This window comes from Heterodontus francisci, chromosome 18 (assembly GCF_036365525.1).
Source record: "Heterodontus francisci isolate sHetFra1 chromosome 18, sHetFra1.hap1, whole genome shotgun sequence".
NCBI lineage: Eukaryota > Metazoa > Chordata > Chondrichthyes > Heterodontiformes > Heterodontidae > Heterodontus > Heterodontus francisci.
In genome coordinates this window covers 86,324,331-86,338,230 of record NC_090388.1, presented here as the reverse complement: position 1 = coordinate 86,338,230, position 13,900 = coordinate 86,324,331, and the positions used below count along the sequence as shown (strand labels likewise).

Genomic DNA, 13,900 nt, shown 5'->3' with positions numbered 1-13,900 from the left:
TAGCACCACTACTGACCGAGTTGGCCGAGTCCTAAAGGACATAGCTGCTCAACTGGGTCTGGGGCAGGTGGTGGGGGAACCAACAAGAGGGAAAAACCTACTTGACCGCGTCGTCACCAATCTATCTGTCACAGATGCATCTGTCGATGAGAGTCGGTTGGTAGGAGTGACCACCGCACAGTCCTTGTGGGGACAAAATACTGTCTTCACATTGAGGATACCCTCCATCGGGTTGTGTGGCACTACCACTGTGCTAAATGGAATAGATTCAGAACAGATCTCAGAGCTCAAAACTGACCATCAGCAGGAGCAGAATTGTATTCAACCACAATCTGTAACCTCATGGCCCGGCATGTCCCCCACTCTACCATTACCATCAAGCCAGGGGATCAACCCTGGTTCAATGAAGAGTGCAGGAGGGCATGCCAGGAGCAGCACCAGGCATACCTCAAAATGAGGTGTCAGCCTGGTGAAGCTACAACACAGGACTACCTGCGTGCTAAACAGCAGAAACAGCATGCAATAAACAGAGCTAAGCGATCCCACGACCAACGGATCAGATCTAAGTTCTGCACTTCTGCCACATCCAGTCATAAATGGTGATGGATAATTAAACAACTGACATCCACAAACATTCCGCAGTGATGGGGGAGCAAAAGATAAGGCTGAAGCATAGGCATCCATCTTCAGCCAGAAGTACCGAGTGGATGATCCATCTCGGCCTCCTCCTGAGGTTCCCAGCATCACAGATGCCAGTCTTCAGACAATTCGATTCCCTCCACATGATACATATGAACATAGGAATTAGGAGGAGGAATAGACCATTTATCTTTATGTCGTCATTGTCGACAGGAATAGTGCCGGAAGACTAGAGGATAGCAAATGTTGTCCCCTTGTTCAAGAAGGGGAGTAGAGACAGCCCTGGTAATTATAGACCTGCGAGCCTTACTTTGGTTGTGGGTAAAATGTTGGAAAAGGTTATAAGACATAGGATTTATAATCATCTTGAAAAGAATAAGTTCATTAGCGATAGTCAGCACGGTTTTGTGAAGGGTAGGTCGTGCCTCACAAACCTTATTGAGTTTTTTGAGAAGGTGACCAAACAGGTGGATGAGGGTAAAGCAGTGGATGTGGTGTATATGGATTTCAGTAAGGCGTTTGATAAGGTTCCCCACGGTAGGCTATTGCAGAAAATACGGAAGTATGGGGTTGAAGGTGATTTAGAGCTTTGGATCAGAAATTGGCTAGCTGAAAGAAGTCAGAGGGTGGTGGTTGATGGCAAATGTTCATCCTGGAGTTTAGTTACTAGTGGTGTACCGCAAAGATCTGTTTTGGGGCCACTGCTGTTTGTCATTTTTATAAATGACCTGGATGAGGGTGTAGAAGGGTGGGTTAGTAAATTTGCGGATGACACGAAGGTCGTTGGAGTTGTGGATAGTGCCGAAGGATGTTGTAGGGTACAGAGGGACATAGATAGGCTGCAGAGCTGGGCTGAGAGATGGCAAATGGAGTTTAATGCGGAAAAGTGTGAGGGATTCACTTTGGAAGGAGTAACAGGAATGCAGAGTACTGGGCTAATGGGAAGATTCTTGGTAGTGTAGATGAGCAGAGAGATCTTGGTGTCCAGGTACGTAAATCCCTGAAAGTTGCTACCCAGGTTAATAGGGCTGTTAAGAAGGCATATGATGTGTTAGCTTTTATTAGTAGGGGGATCGAGTTTCGGAGCCACGAGGTCATGCTGCAGCTGTACAAAACTCTGGTGAGGCCGCACCTGGAGTATTGCGTGCAGTTCTGGTCACCGCATTATAGGAAGGATGTGGAAGCTTTGGAAAGGGTGCAGAGGAGATTTACTAGGATGTTGCCTGGTATGGAGGGAAGGTCTTACGAGGAAAGGCTGAGGGACTTGAGGTTGTTTTCGTTGGAGAGAAGGAGGAGGAGAGACTTATAGAGACATATAAGATAATCAGAGGGTTAGATAGGGTGGATAGTGAGAGTCTTTTTCCTCGGATGGTGATGGCAAACACGAGGGGACATAGCTTTAAGTTGAGGGGTGATAGATATAGGACAGATGTCAGAGGTAGTTTCTTTACACAGAGAGTAGTAGGGACGTGGAATGCCCTGCCTGCAACAGTAGTAGACTCGCCAACTTTAAGGGCATTTTAGTGGTCATTGGATAGACATATGGATGAAAATGGAATAGTGTAGGTCAGATGGTTTCACAGGTCGGCGCAACATCGAGGGCCGAAGGGCCTGTACTGCGCTGTAATGTTCTAAATTCTAAATTCTAGCCCCACAGGCCTGCTCTGCCATTCTATAAGATCATGGCTGATCTGATTGTGGCCTCAACTCTACTTTCCTGTCTACCCCATGCTGAACCTATGCATGCAGCAAAGGCTTTGGGACCTGACAACATCCCAGCAATAGTATTGAAGACTTGTGCTCCAGAATTAACCACACCCCTAGCCAGGCTGTTCCAGTACAGCTGCAACAAGTGGCACTTACTCAGCAATAACCTGCTCACCGAAGCTCAGTTTGGATTCCACCAGGGCCACTCAGCTCCTGACCTCATTACAGCCTTGGTCCAAACATGGACAAAAGAGCTGAACTCCAGAGGTGAGGTGAGAGTGACTGCCCTTGATACCAAGGCACATTTGACCGAGTATGGCATCAAGCAGCCCTAACAAAACTGGAGTCATTGGGAATCAGGGGGAAAACTTTGCTGGTTGAAGTCATACCTAGCACAAAGGAAGATGGTTGCAGTTGTTGGAGGTCAATCATCTCAGCTCCAGGGCATCATTGCAGGAGTTCCTCAGGGAAGTGTCCTTGGCCCAACCACCTTCAGCTGCTTCATCAATGACCTCCCCTCCATCATAAGGTCAGAAGTGGGGATGTTTACTGATGATTGTTTGATATTCAGTACCATGTGCAGCTCCTTAGATACTGAAGCAGTCCATGACGGCATGCAATAAGACCTGGACAATATTCAGGCTTGGGCTGGAGGGCATTAGCTATGAGGAGAGGTTGGAAAAACTCGGATTGTTTTCACTGGAACGACGGAGGTGGAGGGGCGACATGATAGAGCTTTACAAAGTTATGAGCGGCATGGACAGAGTGGATAGTCAGAAGCTTTTTCCCAGGGTGGAAGAGTCAGTTACTAAGGGACATAGGTTTAAGGTGCGAGGGGCAAAGTTTAGAGGGGATGTGCGAGGCAAGTTTTTTACACAGAGGGTGGTGAGTGCCTGGAACTTGCTGCCAGGGGAGGTGGTGGAAGCAGATACGATAGCGACGTTTAAGAGACATCTTGACAAATATATGAATAGGATGGGAATAGAGGGATACGGACCCCGGAAGTGCAGAAGGTGTTAGTTTAGGCAGGCATCAAGATCGGCGCAGGCTTGGAGGGCCGAATGGCCTGTTCCTGTGCTGTACTGTTGTTTGTTCTTTGTTCTTTTGTTCACAGAAGGTCCAGGCAATGACCATCTCCAACAAAAGAAAATTTAACCATCTCCCCTTGACATTCAATGGCATTACCGTTGCTGAATTCCCCACTATCAACATCCTGGGGGTTAGCATTGACTAGAAACTTAACTGGAGCAGGCATATAAATATTATAGTTACAAGAGCACTTCATTGCACTGTCAGAGGGTCAGTACTGAGGGAGTGCTGCACTGTCGGAGAGTCAGTACTGAGGGAGTGCTGCACTGTCGGAGGGTGAGTACTGAGGGAATGCTGCACTGTCGGAGGGTCAGTAGTCAGGGAGTGCTGCACTGTCGGAGGGTGAGTACTGAGGGAGTGCTGCACTGTCAGAGAGTCAGTAGTCAGGGAGTGCTGCACTGTCGGAGGGTGAGTACTGAGGGAGTGCTGCACTGTCAGAGAGGTTCAGTGAGTTTGTGAGAAGCGGATTATCTCCTTGTGTCTTTGAAATGTCAAGAATGCCATGCTTACAGTTGTCTGTCACATGCTCTCGGCTTGTTTTTGAAACCAATCTATTCGATATTGAAGTCAAGTGATAAAAAGTTAAACAGACACCAAGAATAACGAAGAATAAAGGGACAACTTTCATATTTGTAGGATATGCCAATGCACTTGATTATCAGTGAATCATTTCAGAGTGCAATCACTGATGTTATGTATACTATCACAAAATTCAATTTGCGTACAGCAAATCCCACAAACTGTAATGAGATAAGAGACCAGTTTTGTTTTGGTGTTCATTACACGATCAGCGTTGGGCAGGACACTGGGAGAACACAGCTGCTCTTCTTCCAATTGTGCTTTTTGAACTTTTACATCCACCTAAAGAAGCAGACAGGGCCTTAGTTGAGATCTGATCTAAAAGACAAACATCCAACACTACAGCACTCCCCTAGAAATTTTTTTATTTATTCGATCATGGACCGTGAATGTCACTGGCTTGGCCAGCATTTATTACCCATCCCTTCGAGAATGTGGTGGTGAGCTGCCTTCTTGAACCGCTGCAGTCCATGTGAGGTAGATACACCCACAGTGCTGTTAGGAAGGGAGCTCCAGGATTTTGACCCAGCGACAGTGAAGGAACGGCGATAAAGTTCCAAGTCAGGATGGTGTGTGACTTGGAGGGGAACTTGCAGGTGGTGGTGTGCCCATGCATCTGCTGCCCTTGTCCTTCTAGGTGGTAGAGGTCGCAGGTTTGGAAGGTGCTGTCGAGGGAGCCTTGGTGCATTGCTGCACTGCATCTTGTAGATGGTACACACTGCTGCCACTGTGTGTCGGTGGTGGAGGGAGAGAATGTTTGTGGATGGGGTGCTAATCAAACGGGCTGCTTTGTCTTGATTGGTGTCGAGCTTCTTGAGTGTTGTTGGAGTTGCACCCATCCAGGCAAGTGGAGAGTATTCCATCACACGCCTGACTTGTGCCTTGTAGATGGTGGACAGGCTTTGTGGAGATAGGACGTGAGTTACTCGCCACAGGATTCCTAGCCTCTGACCTGTTCTTGTAGCCGCAGTACAGTAAAGCTTAATAACACAGCACTCAGAAAAATCAATTAATAAGAAAGCTACCTGCTTAATGACAGTGAGCTCTTCTGATTTAGTGTATTACATTCTGCCTCGGAGACCTAACGGACTGACACAATGGAGAGGAGTGTTTTCTGTTTCATTAGATATGTTTTTGGTGGTGGTTAAGGTGATATCAGGGTCCTATACAGCCCAGCAGGTACACTGCCTCACTCAGGTACAATCCTCCTCTCCCAGGTGCAACCTTCCTCTCCCAGGTACAATCCGCCTTGCCTAGGTACAATCCTCCTCTCCCAGGTACAATCCGCCTCTCCCAGGTGCAATCCTCCCCTCCCAGGTGCAATCCTCCCCTCCCAGGTGCAATCCTCCTCTCCCAGGTGCAATCTTCCTCTCCCAGGTGCAATCTTCCTCTCCCAGGTACAATCCGCCTCTCCCAGGTACAATCCGCCTCTCCCAGGTGCAATCCTCCCCTCCCAGGTGCAATCTTCCTCTCCCAGGTGCAATCTTCCTCTCCCAGGTGCAATCCTCCTCTCTCAGGTGCAATCCTCCTCTCCCAGGTGCAATCCGCCTCTCCCAGGTGCAATCCTCCCCTCCCAGGTGCAATCCTCCTCTCCCAGGTGCAATCCTCCTCTCCCAGGTACAATCCGCCTCTCCCAGGTACAATCCTCCTCTCCCAGGTACAATCCTCCTCTCCCAGGTGCAATCCGCCTCTCCCAAGTGCAATCCGCCTCTCCCAGGTGCAATCCGCCTCTCCCAGGTGCAATCTTCCTCTCCCAGGTACAATCCTCCTCTCCCAGGTACAATCTTCCTCTCCCAGGTACAATCCGCCTCTCCCAGGTACAATCCGCCTCTCCCAGGTACAATCTTCCTCTCCCAGGTACAATCCGCCTCTCCCAGGTACAATCCGCCTCTCCCAGGTACAATCTTCCTCTCCCAGGTACAATCTGCTTCATACATTCATAAATGATGCTTCTACAAATTTGTGTCTTCCAAATACCTGGCTGATTATTGGGCAGCACAAGTCTAAAGAAAATATGTCAGCTCTGCTGACTTCATTCAATTTTTATTTTTTAGAGTATTGAGCCATTTGTAACTTGCTCTAATTCTTTGCTTCTGTGCAATTATAATTCCTGAAAATAAACCTGACTGCTAATCTTGGCCTGATTGGTACCACCGGGCAGCGTTCACAAGTTCGCTGTTTCAAAAAGAACAGGATTGCATTGCTGGGCAAACCCTGGGTGCAATATGTCGGTGAAATGTAACTGCTAATGCAGAAACAAACTGTTCCTCTTCACAGATAGGAGAGGATGGAGATTTCAGAAAGTGGCAGAGCAGGGTCTGCAGCACTTACTGTAAGAACAAAGGTTCTGAGGCAGTCAAAATTATAATCAAATTCGACACATTATGGTCACACCACTCTGCATAGAAAATGCTGCTCCACAAACAATAATCAGCACAACACAGAAGCCCTTGACGTGTTGCGCAGGACCCTTTGCTATTTTCCAAATAACATTGTTGTGCGTATCTCTGATTGCAGTCTTTATTACATATCCTAAAGAGTTACAAATCACTGCATTAGCAGGGATGAGCTGATTTTTGGGAAAGAGATGTAGCTGAACATGTAGGGACAGCTCCCTGCACACCTCACCGTCTGAAAATGTGAAGAATCTGAATGCAAAAATGCACCATAAACTGCAGTACAGATTAGAGACAAGGCAATGAGATGCTATATGTGCCAGTGAAGCACTCCCTATTAGAAGCCTGCTCAGGTCAGGAAAAATGAACCTGACCCGAACCCGACCGAACCACAGCGGACCCGAGCCCAGCCCGGCCCGAGTTCCTCCGATATTGCCCCGAGCCCTACTCAACACGACCCGAGCCCTACCCGACCATCCCTTTACTTACCTTCCGACTGGGAAGCTCCACAAAGCTGCGGCGCAAGCGTGATGAGGTCATTGTGACATCACTCGCTCGCTGCGCAGATTCAGTTTCGTCCCGGACTCCCAGCTCAGGTAAGTTTTTTACTTTCAATACTTACCAGCAGAGCACTTACCGTGTGTGTCTGGCCCGACCCGACCCAACTAGACCTGGACTCGGCCCAACCCGACCCGAACCCGACACATTTCATCGGGTCCCGTCGGGCTCAGGTCGGGTAGCAGGCCTCTACTCCCTATCCCAGTGAGTAACACTGCATCATAGTGTAGGACGATATTTAGGGATATAGGTGAAATGAAAAGTGCCGTTCCAGGTTAGCAAAGCAATTAAAAAGCACTGGGATTAATTTCTAGGGGTTTAGAATTCAAAAGTATTGACATTATGTTAAACATGTATAGAAACCTGGTCGGACTGCAATTTCTTTTATTTATTCACAAGCTTTAGGCATCACTGGCAAGGCCAGCATTTATTGCCTATCGCTATACAACTGAGTGGCTTGCTAGACCATTTCAGAGGGCAGTTAAGAGTCAACCACATTGCTGTGTGTCTGCAGGCACATGTAGGCCAGACCGGGTAAGGATGGCAGATTTCCTTCCCGAAAGGACATTGGTGAATCAGATGGATTTTTATGATAGTCCGATAGTTTAATGATCACCGTTATCGAGACGAGCTTTAAATTTCAGATTTATTTAACTAACAGAATTTAAATTTCCCAGCTGCCATGATGAGATTTGAATTCACATCTCTGGATCATTAGGCAAGGCCTTTGGATTACTACTAATACAAAATACTGCGAATACTGAAAATCTGAAATAAAAGCAGAAAACGCTGGAAATACTAGCAGGTCTGGCAGCATCTGTGGAGAGAAAAACACAGTTAACGTATCAGGTCGATGACCCTTAATCAGAAAGGTTAACTCTGTTTCTCTCTCCACAGATGCTGCCAGACCTGCTGAGTATTTCATAGAAAAATAGAATGGTTACAGCACAGAAGGAGGCCATTCGGGCCATCGTGTCTCTGCTGGCTCTCTAACAGCAAATCAGCTAGTGTCACTTCCTTGCCTTTTCCCCATAGCCCTGCACATTTTTCACTTCAGGTGTGTATCCAATTCCCTTTTGACAGGCGCAACTGAATCTGCCTCCACCACACTCTCAGACAGTGCATTCCAGATCCTAAACACTCACTGAATCTGCCTCCACCACACTCTCAGGCAGTTCATTCCAGACCCAAAACTTGCACTGAACCTGCCTCCACCACTCTCTCAGGCAGTGCATTCCAGACCCTAAACACTCACTGAATCTGCCTCCACCACACTCTCAGGCAGTTCATTGCAGATCCTAAACACTCACTGAATCTGCCTCCACCACACTCTCAGGCAGTGCATTCCAGACCCAAAACATGTACTGAACCTGCCTCCACCACACTCTCAGGCAGTGCATTCCAGATCCTAAACAGTCACTGAATCTGCCTCCACCACACTCTCAGGCAGTGCATTCCAGACCCAAAACTTGCACTGAACCTGCCTCCACCACACTCTCAGACAGTGCATTCCAGATCCTAAACACTCACTGAATCTGCCTCCACCACACTCTCAGACAGTGCATTCCAGATCCTAAACACTCACTGAACCTGCCTCCACCACACTCTCAGACAGTGCATTCCAGATCCTAAACACTCACTGAATCTGCCTCCACCACACTCTCAGACAGTGCATTCCAGATCCTAAACACTCGCTGTGTAAAAAGATTTTTCTCATATCATCATTGCTTCTTTTGCCAATAACCTTAAATCCGTGTCCTCTGGTTCTGGATCCTTCCGCTAATGGGAACAGTTTCTCTCTCTACTCTGCCCGGACCCCTCATAATTTTATACACCTCTCTCAGATTTCCTCTTAATGTTATCTTCTCCAAGGAGAATAGACCCAGCTTCTCCAACCTATCCACGTAACTGAAATTCCTCATCCCTGGAACCATTCTCATGAATCTTTTATGTACTCCCTCTCATGCCTTCACATCCTTCATAAAGTGCAGTGCCCAGAATTGGACACAATACTCCAGTTGAGGCCAAACCAGTGTTTCATAAACATTCACCATAACTTCCTTGCTTTTGTACTATTTATAAAGCCCCTATTTATAAAGCCCAGGATCCCATATACCTTTTTCACCACTTTCTCAACCTGCCCTGCCAACTTCTATGATTTGTGCACATATAATCCCAGGTTTCTCTGTTTCTGCAACCCCTTTAGAATTGTACTCTTTAATTTGTACTGCTCCTCTTCGTTTTTCCTACCAAATGAGCCCAAGCAAATGGCACACTTCTTATTTTAAACATTTTCTGTTCTTATTTCCAGATTACGAGTCCAGTAACATAACCACTATGCTGCTGGACCCTTCTTCACTCTAATACTCTAATCCCTTTGTAATAAAGATTAATTTATAATTTGCTTCTCTAATTGCTTGTATGATTTATGTACAAGGACACCCAGCTCCTTCTGAATGCAAACATTTCTCAGTCACATTTAAAAAATATTCTGCTTTTCTATTTGCCTACCAGTGGATAACTTCCCACTTCCTACTCCCCACTTCCCACATTGTATTCCATCTGTGATGTGCTTGCCCACTCACCCAACCTGTCTATATGATAGAAGGGGTCATCGATAGTGCTATCAAGCGGCACTTGCTTAGCAATAACCTGCTCAGTGATGCTCAGTTTGGGTTCCGCCAGGGCCACTCAGCTCCTGACCTCATTACAGCCTTAGTTCAAACATGGACAAAAGAGTTGAATTCAAGAGGTGAGGTGAGAGTAACTGCCCTTGACATCAAGGTAGCAGTTGACGGAGTATGGCATCAAGGAGCCCTAGCAAAACTGGAGTCAATGGGAATAAGGGGGAAAACTCTCCACTGGTAGGAGTCATACCTAGTGCAAATGAACATGGTTCTGGTTGTTGGAGGTCAATCATCTCAGTCCCAGGACATCACTGCAGGAGTTTCTCAGGGTAGTGTCCTAGGCCCAACCATCTTCAGCTGCTTCATCAATGACCTTCCTTCCATCATAACGTCAACGTCAGAAGTGGGGATGTTCACTGATGATTGCACAACATTCAGCAACATTCGTGACTCCTCAGATACTGAAGCAGTCCATGTCCACGTGCAGCAAGACCTGGACAATATCCAGGCTTGGGCTGATAAGTGGCAAGTAACATTTGTGCCACACAAGTGCCAGGCAATGACCATCTCAAACAAGAGAGAATCTAACCATCTCCCCTTGACATTCAATGGCATCGCATTACCATCGCTGAATCCCCCACTATCAACATCCTATGGGGGGGAGTCACCATTGACCAGAAAATGAACTGGACCAGCCACATAAATACTGCTGCTACAAGAACAGGTCAGAGGCTGGGAATCCTGCGGTGAGTAACTCACCTCCTGTCTCCCCAAAGCCTGTCCACCATCTACAAAGCACAAGTCAGGAGTGTGATGGAATACTCTCCACTTGCCTGGATGGGCGCAGCTCCAACAACACTCAAGAAGCTCGACACCATCCAGAACAAAGCAGCCCGCTTGATTGGCACCCCATCGACAAACATTCACTCCCTCCACCACTGATGCACAGTGGCAGCAGTGTCTATCATCTGCAAGATGCACCGCAGCAACTCACCAAGGCTCCTTCGACAGCACCTTCCAAACTCGCAACCTCTACCATCTAGAAGGACAAGGGCAACAGATGCATGGAACAACACCACCTGCAAGTTCTCCTCCAAGCCACACACAATCCTGACTTGGAACCATATCGCCGTTCCTTCACTGTCGCTGGGTCAAAATCCTGGAACTCCTTTCCTAACAGCACTGTTGGTGTATCGGCACCCCAAGGACTGCAGTGGTTCAAGAAGGCAGCTCATCACCACCTTCTCAAGGGCAATTAGGGATGAGCAATAAATGCTGGCCTTGCCAGTGATGCCCACATCCCCTGAACGAATAAAAAAAAAAATCACTCTGTAGCCACCCTTGCATCCTCCTCACAGCTTATATTCCCACCTAGCTTGGTATCATCAGCAAACCTGGACACATTATACTCAGCCCCCCTCATCTAAGTCATTCATATAAACTGTAAACAGTTGAGGCCCCAGCACTGATCCTTGCAGCACCCCACTAGTTAAACCAGCCAACCGGAAAATGATCAGTTCATTTCCACATACTGTTTTCTGTCCATTAACCACTCCTCAATCCATGCCCGTATATTAGCCTTAATCCTGTGAGCCCTAATTTTGTGTAATAACCTCTTGTGTGGCACCTTATCGAATGCTATTTGAAAATCCAAATACACTACGTCCATTGGTTTTCCCTTTAGTAACCCTACTAGTTACATCCTCAAAAATCAGATTGTCAAGCACTATTTTCTTTTCATAATTTCATGTTGACTCTGCGCAATCTAATTATGATTTTCTAAGTGCCCTGTTACTACGTCCCTAATAATGGATTCCAGCATTTTCCTGATGACTCATGTCAGGCTAACTGCCCTGTAGTTCCCTGATTTCTCTCTCCCTACTTTCTTGAATAGTGAGGTTACATTTGCTAACTTTCAATCCTTGGCGACTATTCTAAAATCTAAGTAATTCTCGAAGATCAAAGCCAATACATCCACTATCTCTGCAGCCACCCCTTTTAAAACAATAGGATGTAGACCATCAGGTCCAGGGGATTTATTGACTTTTATTTAGTTCCATAAATTTCTCCAATACTATTTCTTCACTTATAATAATACCCCTAAGATTCTCATTTTCACCACACCCTTGGTTCCTCACTATTTCTGGAATGTTTTTGCATCTTCTATTGTGAAGACAGATACAAAGTATTTGTTTAATGTTTCTACCATTTCTTTATTCTCCATTATAATTTCCCCTGTCTCTGCCTGTAAGGGACCCATGTTTACTTTCACTAATCTATATTGCAGTCAAATACTGTATATCAGAATGAGGTATTAAAAACAAAGACTTGCATTTAGATAATATAATGAGGTATGATATATTACAGTGAACCACTATCTTTGAAAGTATAATATATTATTTTTTAGAGATACAGCACTGAAACAGGCCCTTCGGCCCACCGAGTCTGTGCCGACCAACAACCACCCATTTATACTAACCCTGCAGTAATCCCATATCACTTCCCTACACTAGGGCAATTTACCTATCACCTGCAAATCTTTGGCTGTGGGAGGAAACCGGAGCACCCGGCGAAAACCCACGCAGTCACAGGGAGAACTTGCAAACTCCACACAGGCAGTACCCAGAATCAAACCCGGGTCCCTGGAGCTATGAGGCTGCGGTGCTAACCACTGCGCCACTGTGCCACCCTATATTGCTGTATCATGTATTGCAATGGTAACCATGTAGTGCAAAGGCTTCGCAGCAGCGGTCCAGTATTTAAACAGAAGCCCATTTATTCTCCGGAATCATTGAAGTTCACATTGTTAAAGGAGTCCACACGGCCCATTGTATCTGTGGCAGCTCTTCGCTGAATCAATCCAAAACTTCCACATATCTTGACATCCTCCTCTGCATCAACCTATTTTCTTTTTAAAAATGTGATTGGTTGAGGCAGAAACACTCTGTGACAAAACATTGCACGTTCCATAAACTCTGCATAAAGACATTTCTCTCAGATACCGTCCTCACTCTCAGTGAGCATTTTAAATTGATGAAGCCTCGCTACTGACCCCCCCCCAATTCAACCACATGTATATAAAACCTTTCATTACTTTAAAATGCTCTACTAAACTTCCTCTTGGCCTTCTCTGCTGCGGTGGATCCAGTCCCAAAATCTCAAGTCTCTTCTCATAACCAGCTTCCCATCCATGGCCTTATCCTGGTGAATCTATGCTGTATGTTTGCTACAACTTTAATGGGGCACCCAGAGCTTCACAAAGCACTTTAACTGAGCAACATTCATGGTTTGTACAAAATTATCGCCACTTTCTTATTCTTGCTCTCTCTGCCCTTATTTATAAAACTCAAAATGCAATTTCAAAAATAACTTTAGCTCTCAGGAAATTCGTATTTCTCTCTATTCATTTATAGCTTTAAATGCCTTTCCATTAATTGGATACTCCCATTCCTTGTTTTTGCTTCTGAACTATATTACTTCATACTTCTCCACATTAAATTGTATCCATTACCCTGTCACTATTTTCATTGTCTTTCACTGTTTGCCAAACCTATGTCCTCAGCAAATGTCAAGCTTGTACTCCCCCTGAGGAAGTTCAAATTATATACATACACAAAGAACAAAAGTGGATCTAGTACTAACTCCTGGGTACACCAGATACAATCCTGCTCCAGTTCGTGCTACACCCATTTACAGAAACTCTTAATGTCCTGTCTGCCAACCAACTTACCATTATATCATTTCCTCTCAAACCATCAACTCAATTTTTCTAACAAGCCTCTCATCAAACATCTTAAAATTCACATACACATCTACTGTCTTTCCTTTACCTATCGAATCAGTTGCTTCTTGAAAAACATGACTTACTTTATCAAATCTGTGTTCACTAACTTTATCTCAAATTATGGATTTTATGAGTTTTTGTAAAACTGACATTAGACTAATTGTACTATTAACAGCTTCGTTTGTCTTTCCCTTCCTGAACAGTGAAAGAGCTTACATTTCTATAGCACCTTCACAACCTCAAAATGACCCAAATTAAGCCAATTAAGTACTTTTGAAGTGTGGGCACTGTTGTAATCATACATTCACAGAAAGACAACATTCAACCCATTGTGCCTTTCAAAGCACTATCCAATGAATCAGTTCCCCTGCCCTTTCCCAATACCCTGACAAATTTTCCCCTTTAAATATTGTTACGACCAGGTGAAAAAGGTGTCTAGGGTTCTCTCTCAGCCTTCACCTGATCTTACCATAACAAGGTTTAATTTTAAGCACACCATGTTTTTAGTTCCCCCTTGGTGA

The 13,900-nt window shown here is 45.7% G+C and overlaps 1 protein-coding gene across 5 annotated transcripts in view; it reads right to left on the bottom strand.

Annotated features, from left to right (window-relative positions):
• Positions 1 to 13,900, bottom strand: part of LOC137379759 (protein-methionine sulfoxide oxidase mical3a-like) — a 1,360,716-nt gene that overhangs the window by 1,333,231 nt on the left and 13,585 nt on the right. The window contains exon 1 of one of the 5 annotated variants that reach the window (XM_068051093.1): positions 2,736 to 2,812. The exons of the other annotated variants lie outside the window; for them this stretch is intronic. The gene's annotated coding sequence lies outside the window, so the exon portion shown is untranslated. Of the gene's footprint in view, positions 1 to 2,735; positions 2,813 to 13,900 lie in introns of those variants that run through there. 5 annotated transcript variants of the gene reach the window in all.